The following is a 27,701-nucleotide window of genomic DNA, read 5'->3' as shown; positions in this document are numbered from 1 at the left end:
CTTTTTTCTTTTTTCTTTTTTTTTGAGATGGAGTCTTGCTCTGTCACCCAGGCTGGAGTGCAGTGGTGCAATCTCAGCTCACTGCTACCTCCACCTCCCGGGTTCAAGCAATTATCCTGCCTCAGTCTCCCGAGTAGCTGGGATTACAGGCATGCGCCACCACGCCTGGCTGATTTTTGTATTTTTAGTAGAGACAGGGTTTCACCATGTTGGCCAGGCTGGTCTCAAACTCCTGACCTCAGGTGATCTGCCCGCCTCAGCCCCCCAAAGTGCTGGGATTACATGTGTAAGCCACCGTGTCCAGCCCTATTTTCTATTTTTTCCCATTTTTTGACATTATGTCCAGGCATGGCTGACAGAGAGCCCTCCTGGTCTCTGTCTCTATACATAAAGAGGTTTCATTTAATATTTATATCTGCTTGCGGGAAAAATGAAAACTTCGGGGAAATATATAGACCTGCCAGTTACTTCCAAGCCAGGTGTTAAAGAACAGAGAAACAGAGTTACAGGCTACTGCTGAAAAGTACTCCTATTTTAGGCTAAAGTGTTTATTTGAGACAAGAAAAACTAAAGTCGAGAGTTGATATGATCTGAGGCCTTAGCAGAGAATGTCTGTTTTGATCCCCTGTCTTAAGTCAACTTACACGTCTGTCCATGAAGTGCAGGGAGCCCCTGCCTCCCCATCCCCGTCACAGCCATAGTCTTGCAAGCTTGCATTTTGCTCCTGTCCAAGTCCAAGCACTCTTTGGTCCAGCACTTCTTGTTTCTAATTCTCTGCTCATCTCTTTGAGTTGGCAAAGTTCAGCATCTCTGGTTTTCGTTATTGGTGTTCCCTATAGGTTGGATATGCCCACGCATTTGGTATTCTTATCCCAAGGAACTTCGGGAAGCCCCTCTGTAAGATGGACACCTGGTCTGGGAACTGTGCCCCCACCTCCCACCTCGAAGTATGCCAGTTAGGAAGCTGCAGTCTCTTAGCTCTAAAGCCTCCCTTCTAAACTTTCCTTTGTGATGCTTGGGACAGGGCTTTGCAAACCACATTTATGCTCCATGAATGGGCTTCTTATTTATTTATTTATTTATTTATAAATTGAGACGGAGTTTTGCTCTTGTTGCCTAAGGTGGAGTGCAATGGCACAATCTCGGCTCACCGCAACCTCCGCCTCCCAGGTTCCAGCGATTCTCCTGTCTCAGCCTCCTGAGTGGCTGGGATTACAAGTACATGCCGCCATGCCCAGCTGATTTTTTGTATTTTTAGTAGAAACGGGGTTTCAGCATGTTAGCCAGGCTGGTATCAAACTCCTGACCTCAGGTGATCCACCCACCTTGGCCTCCCAAAGTGCTGGGATTACAGGCATGAGCCACCATGACCGGCAGAATGGACTCCTTATTAAGCTCTGCCCGTAAGGGGCACTAGTGGAAGTATATCAGGCTGGAGGATTAAGGAGGTGCTGGCTGCCTCACATGGTTTTGTTAAGTTAGAGAAATGGAAACATAAAAGTGATAGAGATATTGGGATGGAGAGATAAAGCTGGGAGGGCAAGCAATCTAGGTCATTAGGCCATCCCTGCAATGTGGATGAGTCTTAACACTTGTTAGGTGAGGGATCTGCTGACTTCCAGTAAGATGACGCACCTGCCTAGGTGGCTGAGCTGGCCTGTGGCAGGGCTCTGTATAACACCTAGCTTCAGCTTCACCGTGTGTAGAGCTGTTTGTGGAGAGGTGAGAAATTGCTGTGAATGACACAGAGGCCAGAGCAGGTGCTAGCTTCAGAGTCTACTACCAGCAAGAACATAAGCTTTACTGTCACACATGCTTATGCCAACCTTGGTGCAGGAAACCCCTTCACCCCAATCTCATGTCCAACTACCAAACTGGCCTCTTCTGGTATATCAGTCAGGGTCCAGGCAAAAGAAAGAACCACACCAGTCATTTAAACAGAGATATGTTTAATCTCTGGAATATGAGGAGTTAACTAGGCAACTAAAATGGCAAGAAGAATATTACAGAGAATAGCAATGTGAATAAATAAATAAATATTGCCACCCTCTGTGGCTGGGAACAAAAGGAAGAGGTTGAAGTGATTTGAACATATTAGCTGGGGAGCTGGACCTCACACCCCTGAGAAAGGGTGATACAGGCTGGTGCTGGTGCTATCCATCTTGGTGGTAGGAGTGGGAGGGAAATTAAGTGATGAGGCTAGTTCCGCAAAAGTTGAAAAAACTACTAACTGGATTCAATCATTGCTACAGAAAAGAACTGCCACTGCCAAAGTGAAGAAGCACTTCCAGAATAACTTACACACACAGGAACAGGAAGAAAAAAAGCCAATGGGATACAAGTACAAAGTCACATCCACTCTGGTGCTGTCTCTAGGCGGAGAAAGGACTAGAGTTGTTACCAGTAATTAATTTCTGTCCTTCCTGGTAGAGTGGGGAGGTGAATGTCTATTTTTTTTTTTTTTTTTCGAGATGGAGTTTCGCTCTTGTTGCTCAGCCTGGAGTGCAATGGCATGATCTCGGCTCACTGCAACCTCTGCCTCCTGGGTTCAGGCGAATTCTCCTGCCTCAGCTTCCTGAGTAGCTGGGATTACAGGCATGTGCCACCACGCCTGGCTAATTTTTGCATTTTTAGTAGGGACAGGGTTTCTCCATGTTGGTCAGGCTGGTCTCGAACTCCTGACCTCAGGTGATCCATGGGAGGGGAATATCTTTACAAAGTTAGATCCTACTCTTAGGTAAATAGGGAGAGGGCAAAGAGCTTTTCTTTCACAGTGGTCTCCCCTTATCCATGGGGGATAGGTTCTAAGACCCCCACTGGATGCCTGAAACCATGAATAGTACCAAACCCTATATATACTATGTTTATTCCTATGTGTACATATTTATGGTCAAGTTTAATTATAGATTAGATATAGACAATGGAATTTGGGGCTATTATTAAGTAAGATAAGGGTTACTTGAACATAAGTACTGTGATACTGCAACAACTGATCTGATAACTGACGCAGCTACTAAGTGGCTAACAGGTGAGTAGTATAGACAGTATAGGTATGCTGGACAAAGCACTCACATCCCAGGTGGGGCACAGCTGGTCAGTGTGAGATTTCATCACGCTACTCAGAATGGTGTCAACTTTGGGAGGCTGAGGCGTGCAGATTATGAGGTCAGGAGATCGAGACCGTCCTGGCCAACATGGTGAAACCCCATCTCTACTAAAAATACAAATATTAGCTGGGCATGGTGGTATATGCCTGCAATCCCAGCTACTTGGGAGGCTGAGGCAGGAGAGTCCCATGAACCAGGGGGTCAGAGGTTGCAGTGAGCCGAGATCACACCACTGAACTCCAGCCTGGCGACAGAGTGAGACTCTGTCTTAAAGAAAAAAAAAAGTATGAATTGCTTATTTCTTAAATGTTCCTTGTAATACTTTTGGGCTGCAGTTGAACATGGGTAAATGAAAACACAGACGGCAAAACTGTAGATAAGGGGGAACTCCTGTATCTGCTTCTTCTCAGTTGCCTTCTGCTCAAAATAATCCTTATACCAAACTGGCATATTTTGAGGGGGCACACTCTGCTACCCTTCAAAATGTCATCAACAGCATCCCTGTAGTTATAAAAACATGCCTTTGAGACATTCTTTGGGAATATGCAATGCAACATTAATATAAGGAGGGAAAATTCTGGTTACAAATAGGACACCCATGGAGTAGACCGTGTGACTTTTGGAGCATTAAGCTCGCTCAGCTCAGCTCTGCGGAGCAGAGATGATGGGTAAGAACCCTTGTAATTGGCTGGGTTTGGAGTGTGCCCTGCATAGAGAGCATGCATCTTCCTTCTCCTTCAAACAAGAAAGAGAGAAGAGTTACTGCAGTGGAAAAAAGTATCTCTCACATCTAAGGGCAGGTGGTAACTCATGTTACCCACACAATAGGTGGGTTTGATTGCTTTGCAGGTTGTGGTACAATGATCAAAACCAAGGAGGATTTAACAAGAGGACTTTACTCCTTGCAACAAGTAAGGAGGTTACTGGCAATAGTTCCAAAACAGTGCCTCCCCTAACAAAGATGAAAACACGTTGGGAGGCCGAGGCAGGCAGATCACGAGGTCAGGAGTTTGACACCAGCCTGGTCAACACAGTGAAACCCCGTCTCTACTAAAAATACAAAAAATTAGCTGGGCATGGTGGTGGGCGCCTGTAATCCCAGCCACTCGGGAGGCTGAAGCAGGAGAATTGCTTGAACCTGGGAGGCAGAGGTTGCAGTGAGCCAAGATCGCGCCATTGCATTCCAGCCCGGGAGACAGTGCGAGACTCCGTCTCAAAAAACAAAGATGAAAACATGGCTTTTGTTGGGATGGCTGGTTGAGTCATTGTATGTAGAGGTGAAGCCAAGGCAGGGCAGGTGCAGTGGCTGGTCATACTTCTATGTATGTTGCATATGGAGAAAATAGTGCTTAAGGTCCTCGCTGGGTGGAGTTTTTGGTATAGTAATGAAGGAAATGGGTCAATGCCCAACTCACGCATCTCTGGATCAAACTGGTTTTTGTTTTGCCAGGGCTGTTCTTCTTTCTGGAACTTTTCTGAAATAACAAGAACTCAAGATGCCACAGTCACCAGTAGGCACTCTTTGACAGTGCATGCCTGAAAACCCAAGGATTCTGAGTGACAGTGTCAGCGTTCCAACTCAGGGGCATGTCTGAACAGATAGTTCCCCAAAGGAAGCAGCTGAAGGTCTATTTGAAAGATCTGGCTGCCCACATTTAAAACAACAGCCAGTGATTCCTCACCCTGTATGATTAAGTGCTGCATCACGCAGCATTGATGGCAAGTGATACACAAGTCAGGAAGAAAGAAAACTTGCTAAACCTCGTGGTCAGCAGGAAATGGGAGTTAGAAGGGCCTTGGCAGGGGAGGAGATGGCAAACTCAAGGGAGGTGGGGAGGTAATAAAAACAAGCCAAGGAAAATCCTCCCTAGGAATTGAAAATCAATTGGTATGTATTTATTGAGTTCATACTATTTTCTCAGCACTGTGCTAAAGGCTGTGGATGGTTAAGGAGCTTTCAAAGAATTTACATCCCGGTTGGGGAAACAGTCAAGGCTAGGGCGAAAAAGAGACAGGAGGATATTCTTTTTTTTTTTTTTTTTTTTTTTTTTTTTTTTTTGAGATGGAGTCTCACTCTGTTACCCAGGCTGGAGTGCAGTGGCACGATCTCGACTCACTGCAAGCTCCGCCTCCCAGGTTCATGCCATTCTCCTGCCTCAGCTTCCTAAGTAGCTGGGACTACAGATGCCCGCCTGCCACCATGCCCGGCTAATTTTTTGTATTTTTAGTAGGGACAGGATTTCACCATGTTAGCCAGGATGGTCTCAATCTCCCGACCTCATGATCCACCTGCCTCGGCCTCCCAAAATGCTGGGATTACATGCATGAGCCACCGCGCCTGGCCCGACAGGAGGATATTCTGAATGGCAATGAGGTCCCTGTGTGCCTTAGCCAGCTTAACTTTGAGACCTGCTGTAGCCATAATATTGAACAAATTATTGTTTCCCTTCTGTCTTGAGGGGAAGCAGTTCTCAACTGTGGAGAATACAGAATTAGAATATGCAATCTCTGTTTCTTTGAACTGTCTTAATGGAGACACAGCATAAGCTGATGGAAAGAGAACTTGATGAGAAAGTCAAAAAACATGGAATTTAGGCTGTCTGTGGTGGCTCATGCCTTAATCCCAGCCCTTTGGGACACAGAGGCGAGTGGATGGCTTGAGCTCAGGACTTCAAGACCAGCCTGGGGCAACATGGCAAGACCCCATCTCTACCAAAAATACAAAAAAGAAAAGAGCCGGGCATGGTGGTGTGAACCCATGGTCCCAGCTGCTAGGGAGGCTGAGGTGGGAGGATCACTTGAGTCTGGAAGGTAGAGGCTGCAGCGAGCTAAGATCACACCACTGCACTTCAGTCTGGGTGACAGAGCAAGACCCTGTCTCAAACAAACAAACAAACAAACACCCCAGCAACAACAAAAAACAAAACTTGGATTTTTAATTCCAATTCTTACCTGTCTAGTCTGTTCTGTAACCTGGTGTTCTCATATCCCTATGACCTCTGATGTCGTATTTGAAAAGTCTTATCTGGAGGTCTGAGTCAAGGCATGAACCATTGATGAATCCAGTATAGATAGCGCTCTGTTTTCTGTTATAGGTATACTGCCAATGTTTGTTGTTGTTGTTATTGATGTTGTTTTGTGTGTGGATTTTTTTTACACTTGTTGGCTTTAACTGGCTCTGATTTTGTCTTATAAAAGAAATAAAATTACCTGGTCCTCCAGTGGCTAAGATTTAAAAAAAGAAAGGAAGAGAGAAAGAAAGCAAGAAAGAAAGCAAGAAAGAAAGGAACTAAACAATAGAGAAAAAGACAAGAAGGTCAGTGTGGGTGTGAAGTAGGAGAAGGAAGAAAAAGAAAAAAATGGCAAGTGAGTCAGAGAAATTGATTTGTAAGCTTAGCAGGCAGAGCTAGGAAGGAAAAGAAAAGGAAGAGGAAGAATCAGAAATGTGTGTATATGAATAGAAAACTATGTTTGAGTGAAATCAGCTGAGCGTGATGGGTGTAATAAAGCCACATAGTGAAGGGTGAAGATGGCTGGTTGATGAAAAGCGAAGTGAATAAGGGAGGAACATTTCATCTGAGAGTAACTAAAGGAGATGAAAGAAGAAAAACACTGGGTTATAGGGATCATTGCCTCTGCTCAATGTCCTTGCTCATGTATTAGTCAGAGCAAGCACCAAGCTGCTGTAACAAAGAATCCCCAAATTACCATGACATAAAGAAGAGAGAAATTGATTGTCCTCTCAAGTAACAGACAGGAGTTAGCAGGTGGTGGAGGTGTGCGGGGAGCTCTGCTCCAGGAAGTTGTAGGATCTTTGGTTCCTTCTCTCCTGGGCTCTAGAGTCCCCTAAAATGTCATTCTCATCAGAACGGCCAAGTCTAGATGACCATGGTCCAGTCTCTGGAAGGCGAGAGTCTGTGAAGGACAACAGTTTCTTTTTAAGGTGGCGACGTAGCACCTCTGCTCACATTTCATTGGTGAGAATTTAGTAACACAGCCCTAGGGAAGGCTGGAAAATGTGGTCTGACATTGGGCAGCCATGGTTCCTGCTGATTTAATGTTTTAAAATTTCTATGGCTCCCCGAGCATGGGTAGTTCATGCCTGTAATCTCAGCACTTTGAAAGGCTGAGGTGAGAGGATCACTTGAGCCCAGGGGTATGATACCAGCCTGGGCAATGTAGTGAGATGTCATGCATACTAAAAAAAAAAAATTAGCTGGGTGTGGTGGCGAGTGCCTGTGGTCCCAGCTACTAGGGAGGCTGAAGCAAGAGGACTGCTGGAGCCTGGGAGGTCAAAGCCACAGTGAGCCATGATTACACCACTGTACTCCAGCCTGGGCAACAGAGTGAGACTGTGTCTCTACAAAAGAAGGGAAAGAAAGCTTATATTACTCAAAGAAGAAGGGGAGAATGGATTAAGAATGATTTGTGATCATGGCTCTCTGTGGCTTCAACCTCCCAGGCTCCAGCAATCCTCCTGCCCCAGCCTCCCTAGTAGCTGGGACTTGCCACCATACCCAGCTAATTTTTTTTTTCTTTTAGTATGCATGACATCTCAGTATGCTGCCCAGGCTGGCATCATACTCCTGGGGTCAAACGATCCTCCCACCTCAGCCTCCCAAAGTGCTGGGATTACAGGCATGAGCCACTCATGCTTGGAGAGTCATAGAAATTTTAGATTATAGCAGGAATCATGGCTGCCCAATGTCAGACCACATTTTCCAGCCTTTCCTGGGGCTGTGTTACTAACAGGGAAGGGGGCGATTAGTCTCTGATTCAGACCAATTCTGCTTATCTTAGTCAAGATATGTTATAGCCAATAAGGCCAGGAGTGACCTTCGGAAGGCATTCATTTATAGATGGGGAGGTATGAGTCTAGCTATAGTGAGAACACATCCACATATTCATATGCAGAGAGGGCAATCGAATGATTTAGAAAGCTGTCATGTATTTATTGCCTCATGTGTGAAAGGCACTGGCTGAGAGCTTAGGTAAGCATTTTGTGTATATCTTATTAATATCATACTATTATTTTCTTTTTTCCTTTCCTTTTTTTTTGAGATGGAGTCTCGCTCTGTTGCCCAGGCTGGAGTGCAGTAGTGCCATCTCAGCTCACTGCAACCTCTGCTTGCTGGGTTCAAGAGATTCTCCTGCCTCAGACTCCCAGTAGCTGGGATTACAGGCATGTACCACCACATCTGGCTAATTTTTTTTGAATTTTTAGTAGAGGCAGGGTTTCACCATGTTGGCCAGGCTGGTCTCGAACCCCCAACCTCAAATGATTCGTCTGCCTTGGCCTCCCAAAGTGCTGAGATTACAGGCGTGAGCCACCGTGCCCAGCCACATACTATTTTCATTAAGTGAGGTTCAGCAAAACGATCTTTGGATCACACAGCAAGTACTTTGCAGCACTCAGCGGGCCTGCGCTGGGACCCAATAGAGCACCCCTGTTCATAATCTGGCTGCACTGCCTACAATAGCCCTATGGGATAGGAATTTTTTTTTTTTTTTTTTTTTTTTTGAGAGGGAGTCTCGCTCTGTCGCCCAGGCTGGAGTGCAGTGGTGCGATCTCGGCGCACTGCAAGCTCCGCCTCCCGGGTTCACGCCATTCTCCTGCCTCAGCCTCCCGAGTAGCTGGGACTGCAGGCGCCCGCACCCATGCCCGGCTAATTTTTTGTATTTTTAGTAGAGACAGGGTTTCACAGTGTTAGCCAGGATGGTCTCGATCTCCTGACCTTGTGATCCGCCTGCCTCAGCCTCCCAAAGTGCTGGGATTACAGGCGTGAGCCACCGCAGCCGGCCGGTATAGGGATTGTTAACATCTCCATTTTACATGAGCAAAATAAGGATCTGAATGGCTAATTAACTTGCTCAAGGTCATACTCCCAATACGTGGCAGTGATGGGATTTGCACCTGGCACACAGGTGTAGCACTCATCCCCTCACCCATTGGCTGTGCTACCACCTGGGGCAGCTCCACTGTGGTCACTGAAGGCCTCCAAGGGGTGGAAGGTTTAAAATTAGGTCTTGCATCACATTTAGCTAGCGGCCAGGTGTTAGGTCTTGGGCAGCTCCGCCCTCTGCCTAAAGGGTTCACAGGTGGAAACACGCAGGGCATATTTCAGACAGCAACTAATTCCAATCTGTTATTAATAAAAACAGTTCAAAAAACATTTGGCAACAGACCACAGGATCCGGTGCTATTTATGAGAAGCGTTTAATGGGAGAAAGCTCAGCTGCAGCAGATGGATGTCGACGGGGCCTCTCCAGAGTGTCTCACTCTGTTTTCCTTTGTCTTTGAATAAATTCGGAGGGTGCCATGTGCGAGCCTGGATGGATGGTTTTGAACCACAGCTCACTAAAAGCAGTCGCTTCCCTGAAGCTTAACTATAAAGGGGAAGTGGAATTACCCAGGCAATTCCCTCTTAGTTTGGGCTGATTCCTCCTGGAACAGAAAGGCCTTTGGCCAACAAGCAAATGTAGCTACTAACCCCTTAGGTATCGAGCCAGTGTTGGAAATGAGACACACAGCCTCTTTATCCCACTATCCCCATGTTGGTTATTAAGAGCCCTGCCCTTTGTTTTTTTTTTGTTTTTGTTTTTTTTTTTGAGATGGAGTTTCACTCTTGTTGCCCAGGCTGGAGTGCAATGGCACGATCTTGGCTCACTGCAACTCCGCCTCCTGGGTTCAAGCGATTCTCCCGCCTCAGCCTCCCAGGTAGCTGGGATTACAGGCATGCACCACCATGCCCGACTAATTTTATATTTTTAGTAGAGACGGGGTTTCTCCATGTTGGTCAGGCTGGTCTCGAACTGCCGACCTCAAGTGATCCACCCACCTCAGCCTCCCAAAGTGCTGCGATTACAGGCATGAGCCACTGTGCCTGTGTCCCTTGGTTTTGATGTGGCTGTGCCACACCAAGTGTCTAGGTGCTTCCTTTCCTGGCCTTGACCCTTAGCATCAGTGGAGAAGGGTCAAGTCCAAGACCACAGGATCCTCCATGGGATCAGTGACTTTCCAATTCAGACCACACCTGCTTCATGGGGTCAGTGACTCCCCACTTCACACCACACTTGTCTGCAGCTGATTTCTTATGAATGGCCCTGGACCTCCAGGAAGATACAGACCTGTAATGACAAGCCTTTTAGGACCTGGGAAGTCCTTTGGGAAATGCATCTTTTTTTTTTTTTTTTTTTTTTTAATTTTAATTCTTGTAGATGAAGCTAGCAGCTTCTTAGCACCTTACTTTTGCATGTGAAAGGCCTGGTAATTACTACTTTCATCCTTAAAGCATGCAAGTGACATGCAAAATTAGCACTTGAGAAGGTGCACTTTTAGACCTTGTTGTAAAGCAAAACTTATTATTTGAAGATAAATCAATTTCTGTTGCCTGTATTTGTGGTTTTCCCCCAGATGGCTAATTACCAAAGATAAATGTGTATAAACACAAGCCTTATTCCTCTCCATCCATCTTCCCTGCCTGCCTGTTTATCCAGAGGTTAATAATCGCAATCCTGTAGTGTATTGCCATAGTAATGGCTTTGATGGGCCTGGCGAGTTTATGACCTTTTGTTACAAGCAGAAGGACATGCATTTCAAGAAAGGAAGGTCATTTTAGAGATGAATGTGCAGATAACTAGCCTCTCTGAAACTGAGCCAATAGGAAAAAGAAAACAGAAAACAAAATAAAAAGAAGGGGGAGAGAAAAACCCACACACAACTGCACAAAACAAACAGCATAAATGTCACGGAAATCGGTTCACAGTAAAATTAAATAAGGTTCCTGCAAGCATTAATTTTCATATTTCCTGTTTATGCACTGTTAAAATTATTCCCTGGCCTTGATTTATGAGGCAGTAAGACCATGGCCCATCACTCAGCCACTAACCAAATTCATTTAAGGACTGGAACATCCATTCAGATAGAACTAACTTCCTCTGTGGTCAAAAGGGCAAGTGGTAAGTGATGTGTTTCTGGAGAGAAGCTTAGGACATCTGTACAAGGACTGAGGTTTAGATCGTCTTCCTTCCCTTCCTTTCCTTTCCTTCCTTTCCCTCCCTCCCTTCCTTCCTTCCTTCCTTTTTTCCTTCCTTTCTTCCTATTCCCCTTCCTCTCTCTCTTCCTCCCTTTCTCCCTCCATCCTTCCTTTCCTCTTTCTTCCTCTCCCTCTTCCCTCCCTCCATCCATCCTTCCTTCCTTCCTTCTTTCCTTCCTTCCTATTCCCCTTCCTCCCTCTCTCCCTCCCTTCCTCCCTCCATCTTTCCTTTCGTCCTTCTTTCTCTCCCTCTTCCCTCCCTCCATCCATCCTTCCTTTCTCCTTCCTTCCTTCTTTCCTTCCTTCCTTCCCTGTTTCCTTCCTTCCTTCCTATTCCCCTTCCTCCCTCTCTCCCTCCCTCCTTCTGTCCTTCTTTCCCTGCTAATTATAAAGTGATACATACTCAATAGAACAACAAACAACACAAAGGAGTTAAAATCTGCTCCAATCTCCCACCCACCTTTTGGAGATAAACAGTGCTAAGAAATGACTAATTAATGATAGAGCTCTGATACGTCTAAGACATTGTTCTAAGCTGTTTACAAACACTAATTCATGTTATCCTCATAAAAGCCCCACAGAGGTATCACTGTCCCTATTTTACAGGTGAGAAAATAGAAACTCAGAGAAGTAACCCCTTCAAAATCACATAGGCAGTAACAGAAAGAGGAGGGCATCAGACCCCTGTCTGCGGGCCTCCTGGGCTGTGTGCTGTGATGACATACTGAATCTAAGGCCAGAACCACCAGTGCCCTTTAAAGCCAGGCACTTTATTGTGCTGGCAAAGTGTTGAAGGACCTTAAATGACATTGAAGACGCAATATTCTGACCACTATGGTGCTGAAAACCCTGGATTGTGTCAAAGGAAAGTTGTATCAGACAGACTTAAACAGACAAGAATGACTTTATTGGAGAATGTTGCAATAGGGAAGAGAGAGTGAGTCCAACTCTAAATACAGATGCCACTCATTAAGAGGCAAACACATGTACTTTTTTTTTTTGAGACGGAGTCTCTCTCTGTTGCCCAGGCTGGAGTGCAGTGGTGCAATCTCGGCTCACTGCAAGCTCTGCCTCCCGGGTTCACGTCATTCTCCTGCCTCAGCCTCCTGAGTAGCTGGGACTGCAGGCACCCGCCACCACGACTGGCTAATTTTTTTTTTGTATTTTTAGTAGAGATGGGGGTTTCACCATGTTAGCCAGGATGGTCTCGATCTGCTGACCTTGTGATCTGCCGGCCTTGGCCTCCGAAAGTGCTGGGATTACAGGTGTGAGCCACTGCTCCCGGCCCACATGTACTTTTAAAGTGGTACGATTGTATAGAGCTGAATTGTCATGTTGTAGATTATACGACGCCAAAGGAGCCCAAGATCAGAATGCAGGGTGAGATTCTTGAAGAGAAACATCCAAAGCTTTCCCGCCTCTAAGTTCTGCTTTGCTTGTTAATTGCTCTCTTTATTATAGGTTGGTGCTTGTACGGTGACATGGGTACAAAATAGGAATAGAATATTTTGTTTTTCCCGGTTGTCTATTGCTATGTAACCAACCATCCCAAAACTTAGCTGTTGAAACAATAACATTTATTTTGCTTACAAATGTATTACGTATGCAGGGTTTAGGAGGGACAGCTTATTTCTTCTCCACTTGGTGTCCGCCAGGGCAGCTGAAAGTTTGAGGACTGGCATCATCCGAAGGTTCCCTCTCTTACCAGCTAATAGCTGATGATGGCTGTTAGAACTTACCTGGGTCTTACCTGGGCTGTGGGCTGAACACCTAGACCATGGCCTCTACCTATGGTCCAGGCTTCCTCCAAACATGGTGGCTGGGCTTCAAAGATACATTTATCCTGGAAAGAGAAAAAGCCAGGTAGAAACTGTATTGTTTCTTGGAATCCAGCCTGGGAAGAAGCTGCATAGAGTCACCTCTGCTGCATTTTATTTTTTAGGCATACACAGCCTGTATTCAAGGGGAGGGATATTCCATTTGGGAATATCCCTTTGGATAAGATGACTTTTTTTTTTTTGAGACAGAGTTTCGCTCTCATTGCCCAGGCTGGAGCTCAATGGCACGATCTCAGATCACTGCAACCTCAGCCTCCCGGGTTGAAGCGATTCTTCTGCCTCAGCCTCCCTAGTAGCTGGGATTGCAGGCACCCGCCACCACACCCAGCTAATTTTTCTATTTTTAGTAGAGACAGGGTTTCACCATGTTGGCCAGGCTGATCTCGAACTCCTGGCCTCAGGTGATCCACCTGCCTTGGCCTCTCAAAGTGCTGGGATTGCAGGCATGAGCCACCGCGCCTGGCCGAGATGCCTATTAAACACTTTGCAGACATATTTTAAAACCACCACAAGCATGATCTGTAGAAATCTGTGAATGTTTCCTCCTCTGATTTGGGCTGAAGATGGTGCATTGTCTATTCCCAGGTTTCCAAAGGGCATCAGAGTCATAAGAATAATTCCTGCGGCCAGGCGTGGTGGCTAACACCTGTAATCCCAGCACTTTGGGAGGCCAAGGCAGTCAGATCACGAGGTTAAGAGTTCAAGACCAGCCTGGCCAACATAGTGAAGCCCCGTCTCTACTGCAAATACAAAAAATCAGCAGGACGTGGTGGCAGGGACCTGTAATCCCAGCTACTCGGGAGGCAGAGGCAGGAGAATTGCTTGAACCCAGGAGGCGGTAGTTGCAGTGAGCCGAGATCGTGCCATTGCACCCCAGCCTGGGCGACAATGCAAGCCTCCATCTCAAAATAAATAAAAAATAAATAAATAAATAAATAATAAAATAAAGAATGATACCTGACTGAGTGCTGAGTGCAAGCTGGACTGGTCTTTGCCTACATTGGGTGACCCTGAGTGGTAGGGAGTTTCCAAGCATGAAGTGGAGATCCTGGGTACCTCTGTGTTTAGCTCCTGATGCTGCCAAGCATGGACACAGAGGGAAATTCAGCTCCTCCACCCCCTTCTCTGCTGGTCCTGAAAATGAGCCAAAGGCTCTTCTTGATTGAACGGTTTTGCAGTCAGTCACTACAAGAATCAGAGAAGACATAAGTAGCATGGGCTGAGTGCGGTGGCTCACGCCTGTAATCCCAGCACTTTGGGAGGTGGAGGCAGGCAGATGGCTTGAGTCCAGGAGTTTGAGACCAAACTGGGTGACATAGCAAGACTCCATCTCTACACATTTTTTTTCTTTTTAATTAGCCAGGTGTGGTGGCACACACCTGTAGTCCCAGCACTCTGAGAGGCCAAGGTAAGAAGATCACTTGAGCCCAGGAGTTTGAGACCAACTCGGGTGACATAGCAAGACCCCATCTCTACAAAACATTTTTAAAAATCTAGCTGGGCACGGTAACATGCACCTGTAGTCCCAACTATTCAGAATGCTGAGATGGGAGGACTGCTTGAACCCCAGAGTTCAAGGCTGCAATGAGCTGTGATTACGCCACTGCACTACACCCTGGATGACAGAGCAAGACCCTGTCATAAGAAAAAAAAAAATTTCAGGCACACTGGCTTATGTCTGTAATCCCAGCCACTTTGGGAGGCTGAGGTGGGCCGAGCACCTGAGGTCAGGAGTTCGAGACCAACCTTGCCAACATGGCAAAACTCTGTCTCTACTAAAAAAAAAAAATAAATAAATACAAAAATTAGCCGAGCATGATGGTGGGTGCCTATAGTCCCAGCTACTTGGGAGGCTGAGGCAGGAGAATCGCTTGAACCCAGGAGGTGAAGCTTGCAGTGAGCCAAGATCACACCACTGCACTCCAGCCTGGTCAACAGAGCAAGATTCCGTCACACACACAAAACAAAAAAAGAAAGAAAGAATGAAAAAAGAAAGAAAGGAAAAAGAAAGAAAGAGAGAAAGAAAGAAAGAAAGAAAGAGAGAAAGAGAGAGAAAGAAAGAAATAACACATACACACACGTAGGGACGGACAGTCCAGAGGCTCTAGAGTTTTTGCGTGCTGACTGAACAGTGGATTGTTGTTACTGATTCCCTTCTAGGTGGTGAAAAGTGACAGCTGCTCTGTGCAGTTACGATGCTGCACTGCCACAGTAACCTTCTCCCTCTGTGGTGATCCAATATTCTACCATATGTCAGCAAAACTGTAAGTGCACACCTTATCTTTCTTAGAACATTCAAAGCATACCCCACCCAGGAAAGCAGGCCTGTACCCTCAGGACATTTTCTCACAAAGGTGCCTTACTCTCTGCCTGAAATTTCACTGCTAAAGCTCCATTTCCTTGGCCTTTAAGGACTTCTCAGTATTCAAGGGTCTCCTCTTAAAGAAGTGCTGGAATAGGCCGGACATGGTGGTTCACACCTATAATCACAGCACTTTGAGAGGCTGAGGCGGGCGGATCACTTGATTGAGGTCAGCAGTTCAAGACCAGCCTGGCCAAGATGGTGAAACCCCGTCTCTACTAAAAATACAAAAATTAGCTGGACTTGGTGACGTGTGCCTGTAATCCCAGTTCCTCAGGAGGCTGAGGCACAAGAATTGCTTGAATCTGGGAGGTGGAGGTTGCAGTGAGCTGAGATTGCATCATTGCACTCCGGCCTGGGCAGCAGAGCAAGATTCCATCTCAAAAAACAAGCAAGCAAACAAACAAACAAACAAACAAAAAAGAAGTGCTGGAACAGGGCCTATTCCCTGGAGCCTGGGCACAGTGGCTCACACTTATTATCCCAGTGCTTTGGGAGGCCAAGGTGGGAGGATTATTTGAGGCCACGAGTTTGAGACCAGCCTGGGCAGCATAGCAAGATCCCATCTCTACAGAATAATATAAAAAATATATATAGCCAAGCACAGTGGCACATGCCTGGAATAGGGCCCATCTTAAACCCTCAGCAGCTAAAATAATTGGAGTCCAACCAGAGGAGGGCAAGGCCTGGGACCAAATGCACCATGAGCAGGTTGGAGGAACTGACCATGACAAAGCATTTTTTTTTTTAGAGACAGGATCTTGCTCTGTCATCCAGGGTGGAGTGCAGTGGCCCTGTATTAGTTAGAGTTCTCTAAAGGGACAGAACTAATAGGATATATGTATACATGAGAGGGAATTTATTAAGAAGAATTGACTCACACAATTACAAGGTAAAGTCCCACGACAGGCTGTCTGCAAGTTGAGGAGCAAAGACAGTGGTGGATCAGTCCAAGTTCCAAAACCTCAAAAGTAGGGAAGCCGACAGCAGCGCAGCCTTCAGTCTGTGGCTGAAAGGCCCAAGAGCCCCGGGCAAATCACTGGTGTAAGTCCAAGAGTTCCAAAGCTGAAGAACATGGAGTCTGACGTTCAAGGGCAGGAAGCATCCAGCATGGAAGAAAGATGAAGTCCGGAAGACTCAGCGAGTCTGCTTTATTCTAGCTGCACTGACAGTTGTTTAGATGGTGCCCATGCACATTGAGGGTGGTCTGCCTCTCGCAGTCCACTGACTCAAATGTTACTCCCCTTTGGAAAGACCCTCATAGACACACCCAGGAACAATACTTGGCATCCTTCAATGCAATCAAGTTGACACTCAATATTCATCATCACAGGCCCGATCGCAGCTCTCTCCAAAGCACCAGAGAGACCTGCCATGGTGGTGGGGGCTCCCAGAGACCGGTGGTCCTTACCACCCTTCTCCTCTGCTTCTCTTTGACTCTCAGCACAAATGCAGAGGCAGTGGTTGGATCATGTTGCAGCTCTTGCCAGCTCTTACACCAGAGGTGGGAAGCCTGAGAAATCTTGGTTCTCATCTGTCAGTAAGGAGCATGTTCTCACCTGCTCTGCGGGGCTCAGTATCCCAAAGTCTTGGTTTGTCCTGTGCAATTTTTGGGCAGGCAGGGTGGCTTTGAGCTTTTCTGAGAGATTTCAGCTTCCTGTGGCTCCCAAACCCATGTACGTCCTGCCTGGGCTGGAGCCTGGACACCCACAGACCCACAGAGCTGCACTCTCTCCACGCCTAGCGAAGCATGTCACTCCCATCCCCACGGCTAGGCCTGATCCTCATCAGTGCCCTCTCAGGCCTTAGTCCTGGCTCCAGCGTCTCTTCTTGGAGCCAAAGCCATGACCTGCCTCTCGACTCTCCATTCAGCCCAGAGTTTTAACTCTGTACCCCTAACCACTGACTGGCTTTGGGTTTCCAATCTTTAATCTGAGCCTTTGCAACTTTTATTATTATTATATTTTGAGATGGAGTTTCACTCTTTTTGCCCAGGCTGGAGTGCAATGGCACGATCTCGGCTCACTGCAGCCTCCGCCTCCCGGGTTCAAGTGATTCTCCTGCCTCAGCCTCCCGTGTAGCTGGGATTACAGGCATGTATCACCATGCCTGGCTAATTTTTATATTTTTAGTAAAGACGGGGTTTCACCACGTTGCCCAGGCTGGTCTCGAACTCCTGACCTCACGTGATCTGCCAGCCTCGGCTTCCCAAAGTGCTGGGATTACAGGCGTGAGCCACTGCGCTCAGCCAGCAACTTTTGTTACTGTCAATGCCTTAAAACTCATGTGTCAGCCTGCACTCACCAGGTCGGTGCCCCTTGGATATACATAGGAGCAGAATCGTATCTGAATTCTTCTCTGTGTCTCAGTTTACTCATCTGAAAAATGAAGAAATGATAGTATCTATCTTATAGGATTGTCATGGGGAATAAATGACTTCATGCATGCAAAGTACTTATTTTGTTGTTGTTGTTGAGAGAAGGTCTCACTTTGTCACCCAGGCTGGAGTGCAGTGGTGCAATCATAGCTCACTTCAGCCTCGAACTCCTGATCTCAAGCCATCCTCCCACCTCAGCCTCCTGAGTACCTAGGACTAGAGGCATGCACCACCACACCTGGCTAGTTTTTTAAAAATTATTTTGTAGAGATGGGGTTTTGCTTTGCTGCCCAGGCTGGTCTGAAATTCCTGGCCTCAAGCGAACCTTCCACCTCAGCCTCCCAAAGTGCTGGGATTACAGTCGTGAGCCACCTTGCCCAGCCTGTAGGGTACTAAATACAGTATCTGATGTATAGAAAATGCTTGATGGCCAGGCGTGATGGCTCACACCTATAATCCCAGCACTTTGGGAGGTTGAGGCTGGTGGATCACCTGAGGTCAGGAGTTCGAGACCAGTCTGATTAACACGGTGAAACCCTGTCTATACTAAAAATACAAAAATTAGCCAGGCCTAGTGGTGGGCACCTGTAGTCCCAGCTACTCGGGAGGCTGAAGCAGGAGAATTGCTTGAACCCAGGAGTTGGAGGTTGCAGTGAGCCAAGATGGCGCCATTGCACTCTAGCCTGGGCAACAGAGTGAGACTCCATCTAAAAAAAAAAAAAAATAGAAAGTGCCTGATAATGTTAGATATTATGATTACTACAATGACTGGTGGTATTGCTCTCTCCAGATTCCAGCCCGGCCCTTTCAACTCTCTCAAATCTAAGCCAACAGTCAAGGTGAATTTCCTGTTTGCTCCCAGCGGCTCTCCCTCCTGAGTTCCTTTCCTTCATCCCTGAGTTTGCATCGCTGGTAGGTGCCTGCAGGTCTCCAGGCTGTGCTGACTCAGATTTCAAATGGGGCTGGGGCACAGTGGTTCAAGCCTGTAATCCCAGCACTTTGGGAGGCCAAGGTGGGCGGATCATTTGTGGTCAGGAGTTCGAGACCAGCCTGACCAACGTGGTGAAACCCTGTCTCTACTAAAAATATAAAAATTAGCTGGGCATGGTGGCGGGTGCCTGTAATCCCAGCTACATGGGAAGCTGAGACAGGAGAATTGCTTGAACCTGGGAGGCGGAGGTTGCAGTGAGCCGAGATCATGCCACTGCACTCCAGTCTGGATGACAGAGTGAGACTCTATCTCAAAAAAAAACACAAGATTTTCAATAGACAGAGGCCTGGTGTCCCCATGACACCCACTAGCTCCTCCCTACTCTAGAGGAGCTGGGGATGCTTTGGGATCTCTCAGAAGGGCAGCCCTGAGCTCATGTGAGGATGATATACTAGGTAGGATGGTGGAAGTGACATTGCAAATGAGGGAAATTAACTGTTCCAACCAGAGCTGGAATCTAAAGATGGAGATGACAGGAAGTCCTATGAATGTATGGTCCTGACCACAGGCCTGCCAGAAATCAGCCTCGGCTGGAAAATTGAGCTGTGATTATTACAAAGAGTCAGAATGATGGCTTCAGTCATGATGCTTCGTTTCATAAAGAGCAGCCCAAACAATGTCGACATTAAGTATTTAGAGAGAGAAGGATGGTTTGTAAAGGAGCGTCTTCTTATTCCCTGAAAAGCTACTATGAAGACGTCAGGCGTATGGAAATAACAGATGGGAAAGGCGAGCAGAGATCATTACTCTGAACTGTAAGTGCCATTATTGACAAGCGCAATCCACATCACTGAGCAAATAGATGTGCCTGAGAGTAGGAGGGAGATGCATGAAGAAAAGGAAGCATAAGCCGGATATTTCCCAATATTGGGGGGTGAAGAGAAATTGCATTAGGATGCTAGCATTCTTCAAAGTTAAAAAAATAAAAAGGTTTGAGCTGGAATGTGAGCAAGGAAGATCCCCTCAGCAGTTAATTAATAGGCTAATTTATTTTTCATTTCTATATGACATATTTGTTCTCAGTGTTAGGGGGATCACTCTGAAAATCTGATGAAAATGGTGCCTTCTTTTTCTTTATTATTATTATTGTTATTTTTTGAGACAGAGTCTTGCTCTGTTGCCCAGGCTGGAGTGCAGTGGTACGGTCTCGGCTCACTGCAACATCTGCCTCCCAGGTTCAAGCGATTCTCCTTCGTCAGCCTCCCTAGTAGCTGGGATTACAGGTGGGCACAACCACACCCAGCTAATTTTTGTATTTTTAGTAAAGACAACGTTTCACCATGTTGGCCAGGCTGGTCTCGAACTCCTGACCTCAGGTGATCCAACGGCCTTGGCCACCCAAAATGCTGGGATTAAAGGCATGAGTCACCATGCCCAGCCAGTGCCTTCCTTTTCTAAAAATGTCTTTATGAATACACGATCAATTTTTCATTTGCTTGTTTTTATTTTAGGTTCAAACACATGCAGGTTTGTTACATGAGTATGCTGCAAATTGCGAGGTTTGGATTTCTATCAAGCCCATCGCCCAAATAGCAAACATAGTACCCAATAGGTAGGTTTTCAGCCCTAGCTACTCTCCTTCTTTCTCTCTTTTTGGAGACCACTGCCACCTCCCCAGAGCTACCCCATGTTGACCATTGGATGCATTGGATGCAGGCTGTCTCGGGAAGGGAGTGTGGCTTTGAATAAGGCAGTTCTCTTCAGCTGAGGGCAAGTTCTGGAGATGGAGCAGCTGAGGGAATGGGTGCCTCTGTCCAGGAGCTGAAGTTCTGGGTAGCACATGACAGTGTCCACTACACCATGGAGCCCTGCTTTGAAGAAGGCACTTGTGCCTCTTGTGCTCTATGGAACATGCTTTGGGAATGCTGCCTATAAGACTGCAGTTTAGAGATAAGCAATCTATAATTGGAAGCTATGGGTCTAATTGTATTTATCCATCCAGAGCATCTAGTATAGCAAACTGTGATACTACATGAGCCTACCTAGTTTAGGCACCTTGGGCAAGTTTAGGCACAATTTAGGCACAATCTGTAAGGCAAGCTTAGAACATCTGCGTATAGTATCTAGAAATAAATGATGTTGAGTGTCTTACAGTGTAATGCAGACTTAAGCTAGTTAGTGGTGGAACTGAGACTTGGAGAGGTGCCTGGCTCTCAGATCAGTTTTGTTCCATTGCACCCACAAGCCCTTGGTTCTGGAGACAGAGATGTGAAGAAATTATACTGAGGAATCCCTTCACCAAAAGGGCAGCCAACCTTATGATTTGGACATTCTATTTTGAGACCAGTTAAAAGAGAGAAATTTCAATTCATTTCTCATTTGTCATTCACCAGGTCTGGGATGTCCTTGGGCAATGCTAAGCTAACATTCAGCAGTGTCTACAAGATGACACACAACATGTTGAAAGGTAGGCATTAAAGACCTTTGACGGCATTGGAAGAGGGTAATAACAGCCTCCCAAGAGTGATAAGAGCAGGAACAAATGTGAACTGAAAATCAAACATCAGCCAGCTACATAAGACAAGATTGAAATGGGACGCCAGGCAGCCTCCGGGGGAAGAGGCGATAGGCAGGATCAGTGTTCTGAAACAGGAACATGACTGATCTCCAAAATAAACAGATGGACAGATCACAGCCTAATTTAGATACTACCTTGAGGTCACTGCCACTGAGGTTTTGATTTTTCTTCTATAAGTAGTTCACAGCTTTGCCAGAATATAAATAGAGTACATTGAGGCAAAGCTTAAAAGGACCTAAAAGAAGGTATAGCCCAATGCCTTTATTTTCTTTATCAGCACACCAAAGCCCAGAATAGTTTATTGATTTGCCTAAGGTGACACAGCAAATTAGTAACAACACAAGAAGAGAAACCAGGTCTTTATAAAAAATTTTTTTAACAAAATTATTCATTTATAGACATTGAACATTTCACGTGCATGGTCCCTGGGTTTAAACCCAATAGACTGTGGAGTTGATTGGGGTACAGTGCTTGATTTGAGGAAGTTCTCAATCAACTAAGCAAAGAGATCCATCAACAAATAATAAGAGGACAGGCCGGGTGCGTTGGCTCACGCCTGTAATCCCAGCACTTCGGGAGGCCGAGGCAGGCAGATCACCTGAGGTCAGGAGTTTGAGACCAGCCTGGCCAACATGGTGAAACCATGTCTCTACTAAAGATACAAAATCGGCTGGGTGTGGTGGCATGCACCTGTAATCCCAGCTACCCCAGAGGCTGAGGCAGGAGAATCACTTGAACCCAGGAGCAGAGGTTGCAGTGAGCCGAGACTGTGCCACTGCACTCCAGCCTGGGCAACAAAGTGAGATTCCATCTCAAATAAATAAATAAATAGATAAATAAATAAATAAATAAATAATAAGAGGACAGACTAGAAAGTATACCTTGAGAGCATTTTCACAATGCTAAATGATATGATATATACAAAGTGCTGAAAGCCTCTGACTAATCCTGAGATGCTTAGAAAATTGGTAGAAGTGGCTGGGCATGGTGGCTCACGCCTGTAATCCCAGCACTTTGGGAGGGCTAGGCGGGCAGATCACGAGGTCGGGAGATCGAGACCATCCTGGCTAACACAGTGAAACCCCGTTTCTACTAAAAATACAAAAATTAGCCAGGCAGGGTGGCATGTGCCTGTAAGCCCAGCTACTCAGGAGGCTGAGGCAGGGGAATCGTTTGAACCCAAGAGGCAGAGGTTGCAGTGAGCTGAGATCGTGCCACTGCACTCCAGCCTTGGCGACAGAGCGAGATTCCATCTCAAAAAAAAAAAAAAAAAAAGAAACAAAGAAAAGAAAATCTGTAGAAATGCTGTGCTTGTATGATTCTGGAAAGAGAGTTAGTGTCTTTAATTTTCAGCCTCAATTCTGTCAATTGTCCAGAATCAGTTCTGAATAGGCAAGAGGGTGTGTTAACTGTTTTAGGTTCAAAGCAGTTAGGGTCTGGATTGCCTCTGTCAGCATTGGGTCCAGTGTTCCACATGCCTGGCCACCCAGTACAGCCAAACAGCTCAGTATAAAGAAATAGATTTGGCCGGAGGCAGTGGCTCATGCTTGTAATCCCAGCACTTTGGGAGTCCAAGGCGGGAGGATCACTTGAGCTCCAGAGTTCGAGACCAGCCTGGGCAGCCTAGTGAAACCCCATCTCTAGAAAAAATACAAAAATTAGCTGGGCATGGTGGTGCATGCCGGTAGTCACAGCTACTTGGGAGGCTGAGGTGGGAGGATTGCCTGAGCCTGGGAGGTCAAGGCTGCAATGAGTTGTGATGGTGCCACTGCACTCCAGCCTGGGTGACAGAGTGAGACCGACCCTGTCCCAAAATAAAATAAAATAAAATAATTTAAAAAATGGATTAGAAGAAGAGAAGGGAGTCTCACAGTACCCTTTGCAGGAAGTACCCCCAGGTCTCTGTCTTTATACCTCTGCTCTCTCTCCCCCTGCATTTCAGAATATGTTATGGGCATCTCTTAGAGTATCTGTCTCATGATCCTGCCATCTTTGTCCTGATTTTTTTTTTTTTGGTGGCTTATTTGTCATCATGCATATGTTCCAGTCAAGTCAGCTATAACTTCTGGGATTATGTGACCACAGAGCTCTGGTGTCTACAGCTGTTTGGGCTATGTATAGGTTCTCTGATTCTTCAGAAAGAGAAGTTAAATTCATTTGGCACAAATTAGATCAGCTTCCCACCCCTCTTCCCATCAACTGTGGTCAGGGCGGCAGTCAACTACTATAGTTAAAAACCCATAGGCTTTCTCTACCATCAATGGCTGTGAGAGGCATTAGTCCTGGAGTGTCAACGGCTTGAGTAGGTACCCTAAACGTGTCTAATGATCGTCAACTCCCAAACATGCCTTCTTCTCTGTCATTCAGATTTGGGGAGATTCAGCCTCAGTTCTTCCATTTCCCTTCCTTCCTTCCTTCCTTCCTTCCTTCCTTCCTTCCTTCCTTCCTTCCTTCTTTCCTTCCTCCCTCCCTCCCTCCCTTCCCTCCCTCCCTCCATCCTTCCTTCCTTCTTTTCTTCTTTCCTTCTTTCTTACTTTTTTCCTATTTTTTATTTTTTTTTAGATGAAGTCTCACTCTGTCACCCAGTCAGTGGAACGATCTCGGTTCACTGCAACCTCCACCTCCTGGGTTCAAGCAATTCTCATGCCTCAGTCTCCCAAGTAGCTGGGATTACAGGTGGCTTGCTTGCTTGCTTGCTTGCATTCTTTCTTTCTTTCTTCTTTCTTTCTTTTTTCTTTCTTTCTCTCTCTCTCTCTTTCTTTCTCTCTCCCTTCCTTCCTTCCTTCCTTCCTTCCTTCTTTCCTTCCTTCCTTCCTTTTCTTTCTTTCTTTTTTCTATTTTTTATTTTTTTGAGACAGAGTCTTGCTCTGTCACCCAGGCTGGAGTCAGTAGCATGATCTTGGCTCACTGCAATCTCCACTTCCCAGGTGGGTTCAAGCAATTATCATGCCTCAGCCTGCTGAGTAGCTGGGATTGCAGGTGCCTGGCACCATGCCTGGCTAATTTTTGTATTTTTAGTAGAGATGGGGTTTTGCCATATTGGCCAGGCTGGTCTTGAGCTCTTGACCTCAAGTGATCCGCCTGCCTTGGCCTCCCAAAGTGCTGAGATTACAGGCATGAGCCACTGTTCCCGGCAGTTTTTCCGTTTTCAACTAAGCTCTCCACCACAGTGGTGTTAGGCTTCATTGATTATCCAGTATAATCCTGCTCATGCTGCCTTAGCAAAATATTACAGACTATGTGGCTTCAATGACAGAAATTCATTTTATCACAGTTATGGAGGCTGAAAGTCCCAGATCAAGGTGCCAGCAGGTTTGGTTTCTAGTGAGGTCTCTCTTGCTGGCTTTTAAACATCTGCCTTCTGACTGTGGCCTTCCCTCTGTGTGCATGTTCTACTGATGTCTCCTCTGCTTCTAAGGGCACTATGCCTCTTGGTTAGGGCCACACCCTTGTGACCTCATTTATCTTTAATTACCTCCTGTAAGGTCCTATTTCCAAATACCATCATGCTGGGGATTAGGGCTTCCAAACATGAATTCTAGGGGGATGTGGTTCAGTCCATAGCACACAGCAATCCTCTTCTAACTGGGAACCCTCCCAGAGGCAGGAGTTCCTTGGCTGGGATCTTACCTCATTGTCCTGGGCAAGTTGCTGCTAATGGGGTCACAACAACCATGTGACAGCTTTGGTCAATACTAAAACAGGCAAAAAAGAAATTTCATTGGGATAGGCAAAAACATTAATTAGGCAAAAAATGTTAGGATGGTAGCTATCTTTTGGAGGGAGGACCAGAAGAGTAATGAGGTTTCTGAGAAGCTATTTTTTTGATCTGAGTGCTGGTTGCATGGCTGTGTTCAGTTTGTGAAAATTCATCAACCTGTATAATTATGACATGTGTCTTCTGTGTGAGTGTTTGTTCTAGTCACCCAGTGATGGGTAACAAATCACTGCAAAACTTGGTGGCTTAAAGCAACATTAACTTTTCTCATGAATCTGCAATTTGGGCAGAGCCTGGCAGGAATAACTTGTGTTCACTACATTCATCATCAGCTGGGGCCGCTGGAAGCCTGGGGGCTAGGATTATGTGAGGCTTTCTCACTTCCATGTCTTCCAATTGATGCTGGCTAAAATTGAATTGAAATGGTGCTAGCTTTGGGTGAAACTTTAGTTGGGGCTTTTGCCTGGAACACCTACATGAGGCCTCCTCATGTGGTCTGGGCTTCCCCACAACATGGCGACTGGGTTTTAAAGATGAGCATGGAGAGTCAGGTGGAAGCCATATTGTCTTTTATGACCTTGTCTCCAAGCTGTGTAGTGTCACTAGCCCTGAATTTTGTTCATCAAGACAGCCACAAACGCCCATCCAATTTCAAAGTGAGGAAAAAATTTACTCTATCTCTGGCTGGGGATTGGCAAAATTCTGAAAGACTACTGGGGACCAGATATATTGCTGTGGCAAATTTTGGAAAAAAAATACATCATGCTGTAATGTTGTACTTTAATAAAATATTTAAAATTGTAAGTACAATAAAATTGCAGAAAAATATAGTGGATTGTTTGGAAGAAACAAGTGGAGACAAATGACAAACCAGGCCAAAATCAAAAAGTCTAAAGTCATATCACATCTCTTTATCCACTCTTGATCTTCTAAAAGCTTCCAACATTGCAAAAATCTTTGACATGTAACCATCTTACATGGAGTAAAATAGTAAACAAAAAGCCCTCAGCAACCCATATTGTGGCAGTAGGCAGGTTATTACATGGGGCTGGTTGAGACTTGTGTATTTTTTTTTCCAGTCATTTGGAATCATAGTAGAAAAAGAGAACATTATCTACAAAATAAGAGGCTGTAGTGTCCAGGAAATGGAGCATGAAAAGGATTTTGCTGTGATGTAGAGATTAGAAAGAACAGCCCATGTGAATTAGTAAATGGCAGGCAAATACAGTACATTCAAGTGTAACTTCAGTGCAATTTCAAAGGATTTGTTACATGAAGAACTAGAAATTCTCCAAAGCAATATTAAATACTGATTTTTTTTTTCCAGAATGGAGCGGTGATTCCCTGGAAGGATGTGAAAAGCTTTCCAATCTCGAGGTGATATCAGAGCTCTTTCCCATTGAAACACTTGGATGCTCTTTCTCCAGCTATCAGGCTCTCTTTTTTTCCACTCAAGGTGATGCCTAAACGTACGTGTGTCCACCCTTACCCCATGACATCATCCAAAAGCCAATCCATCCATCTGTGCATTCAGGCTTAATACTGATGACGCTCCATCTCCATTTTCAGAAACTTTCTTGCCTCATTTTTGCTCAATTTTTGGCTTATTCTGGGCTCCAGGCATGCATCATTGCACCTTCTGACTCTCCATTTTGTTATGCATGATCTGCCCTACTCCACGCCTTGAACTTGGGGGCAGACTTAGTTCTTCCATTTTGTGTCTCTGAGAAATGGATTTTTCTTTTTCTTTTTCTTTTCTTTTCTTTCTTTCTTTTTTTTTTTTTTGAGATGGATTCTTGCTCTGTCATCAGGCTGGAGTGCAGTGGCACGATCTCTGCTCACTGCAACCTCTGCCGCCCAGGTTCAAGTGATTCTCCTGCCTCAGCCTACCAAGTAGCTGTGACTACAGGTGCCCAACACTACGCCCAGCTAATTTTTGTATTTTTAGTAGAGATGGGGTTTCACCATGTTGGTCAGGATGGTCTCAATCTCTTGACCTCATGATCTGCCCGCCTCGGCCTCCCAAAGTGCTGGGATTACAGCCATGAGCCACTGTGCCTGTCCAAGAAATGGATTTCTTTTGCCCCAGGATTTTGTATCCCTGGCCACTTTAAATAATTCTATTGACACAAGGGCTGGTACTTGGATCCCATCCTTAACGTTCATCTGAAAGGTCTACAACCCTAACACGAGACAGCAGGACCATCTGGGGTAACAACTTGCTCAGACTGGTTATGAATAGGGAGTGCATTCTGGCTCAAGCAGTGTGGAAGCCACTCAGGATAACCACACTGCTGACATCTTCATAGGCACCTCATCGTAACAAAATTTTAAAATTGAAATATAATTTTAATGATTTTCAGAAAAGAAGAGAATGCAGGTTCCCACAGATACTGCAAGCCCCCTCAAGCTTAGGCAGTGGCCCTAACTTAGATCTCTCTTCCTTCTAGATCAACACAGCTGGTAAGTCAGGTCTCAGTTCATGTAACACTTTCACTTCAGCATCCCTAGGGCACAGTTTCCGGGTTCTCAGCTAATATTTGTTAAGTGAATGAAAAACTGTCTGTGTATCTCTTTTATCATCAAGTGATTCAGACCCCAAAGTTTTATACCCTCAGAAAAAAAGTCAAGCGTTGCCAAAATGGATTTATATTTATATTTGTGGTTCAGTTGAGTGAATTAGAGATAATTTCCCCTTTCTCTACACCAGCTGTTTTCTTAAGATCAAGAGGGTGGTAAATTCTCATTGTGTTC

General features: G+C 45.7%; 1 long non-coding RNA gene across 1 annotated transcript; it reads left to right on the top strand.

The window, feature by feature from the left end:
• Positions 1-12,876: 12,876 nt before the first annotated feature.
• LOC130541705 (uncharacterized) lies at positions 12,877-27,484 on the top strand. Its single transcript, XR_008955798.2, has 6 exons — positions 12,877-15,245; positions 18,511-18,559; positions 19,397-19,466; positions 21,045-21,118; positions 26,275-26,403; positions 27,311-27,484. It is a non-coding gene; the product is annotated as an uncharacterized LOC130541705 (long non-coding RNA).
• Positions 27,485-27,701: the final 217 nt, after the last annotated feature.

Source organism: Pan paniscus, chromosome 6 (genome assembly GCF_029289425.2).
Source record: "Pan paniscus chromosome 6, NHGRI_mPanPan1-v2.0_pri, whole genome shotgun sequence".
NCBI lineage: Eukaryota > Metazoa > Chordata > Mammalia > Primates > Hominidae > Pan > Pan paniscus.
This window is presented reverse-complemented; position numbering and strand designations above follow the sequence as displayed.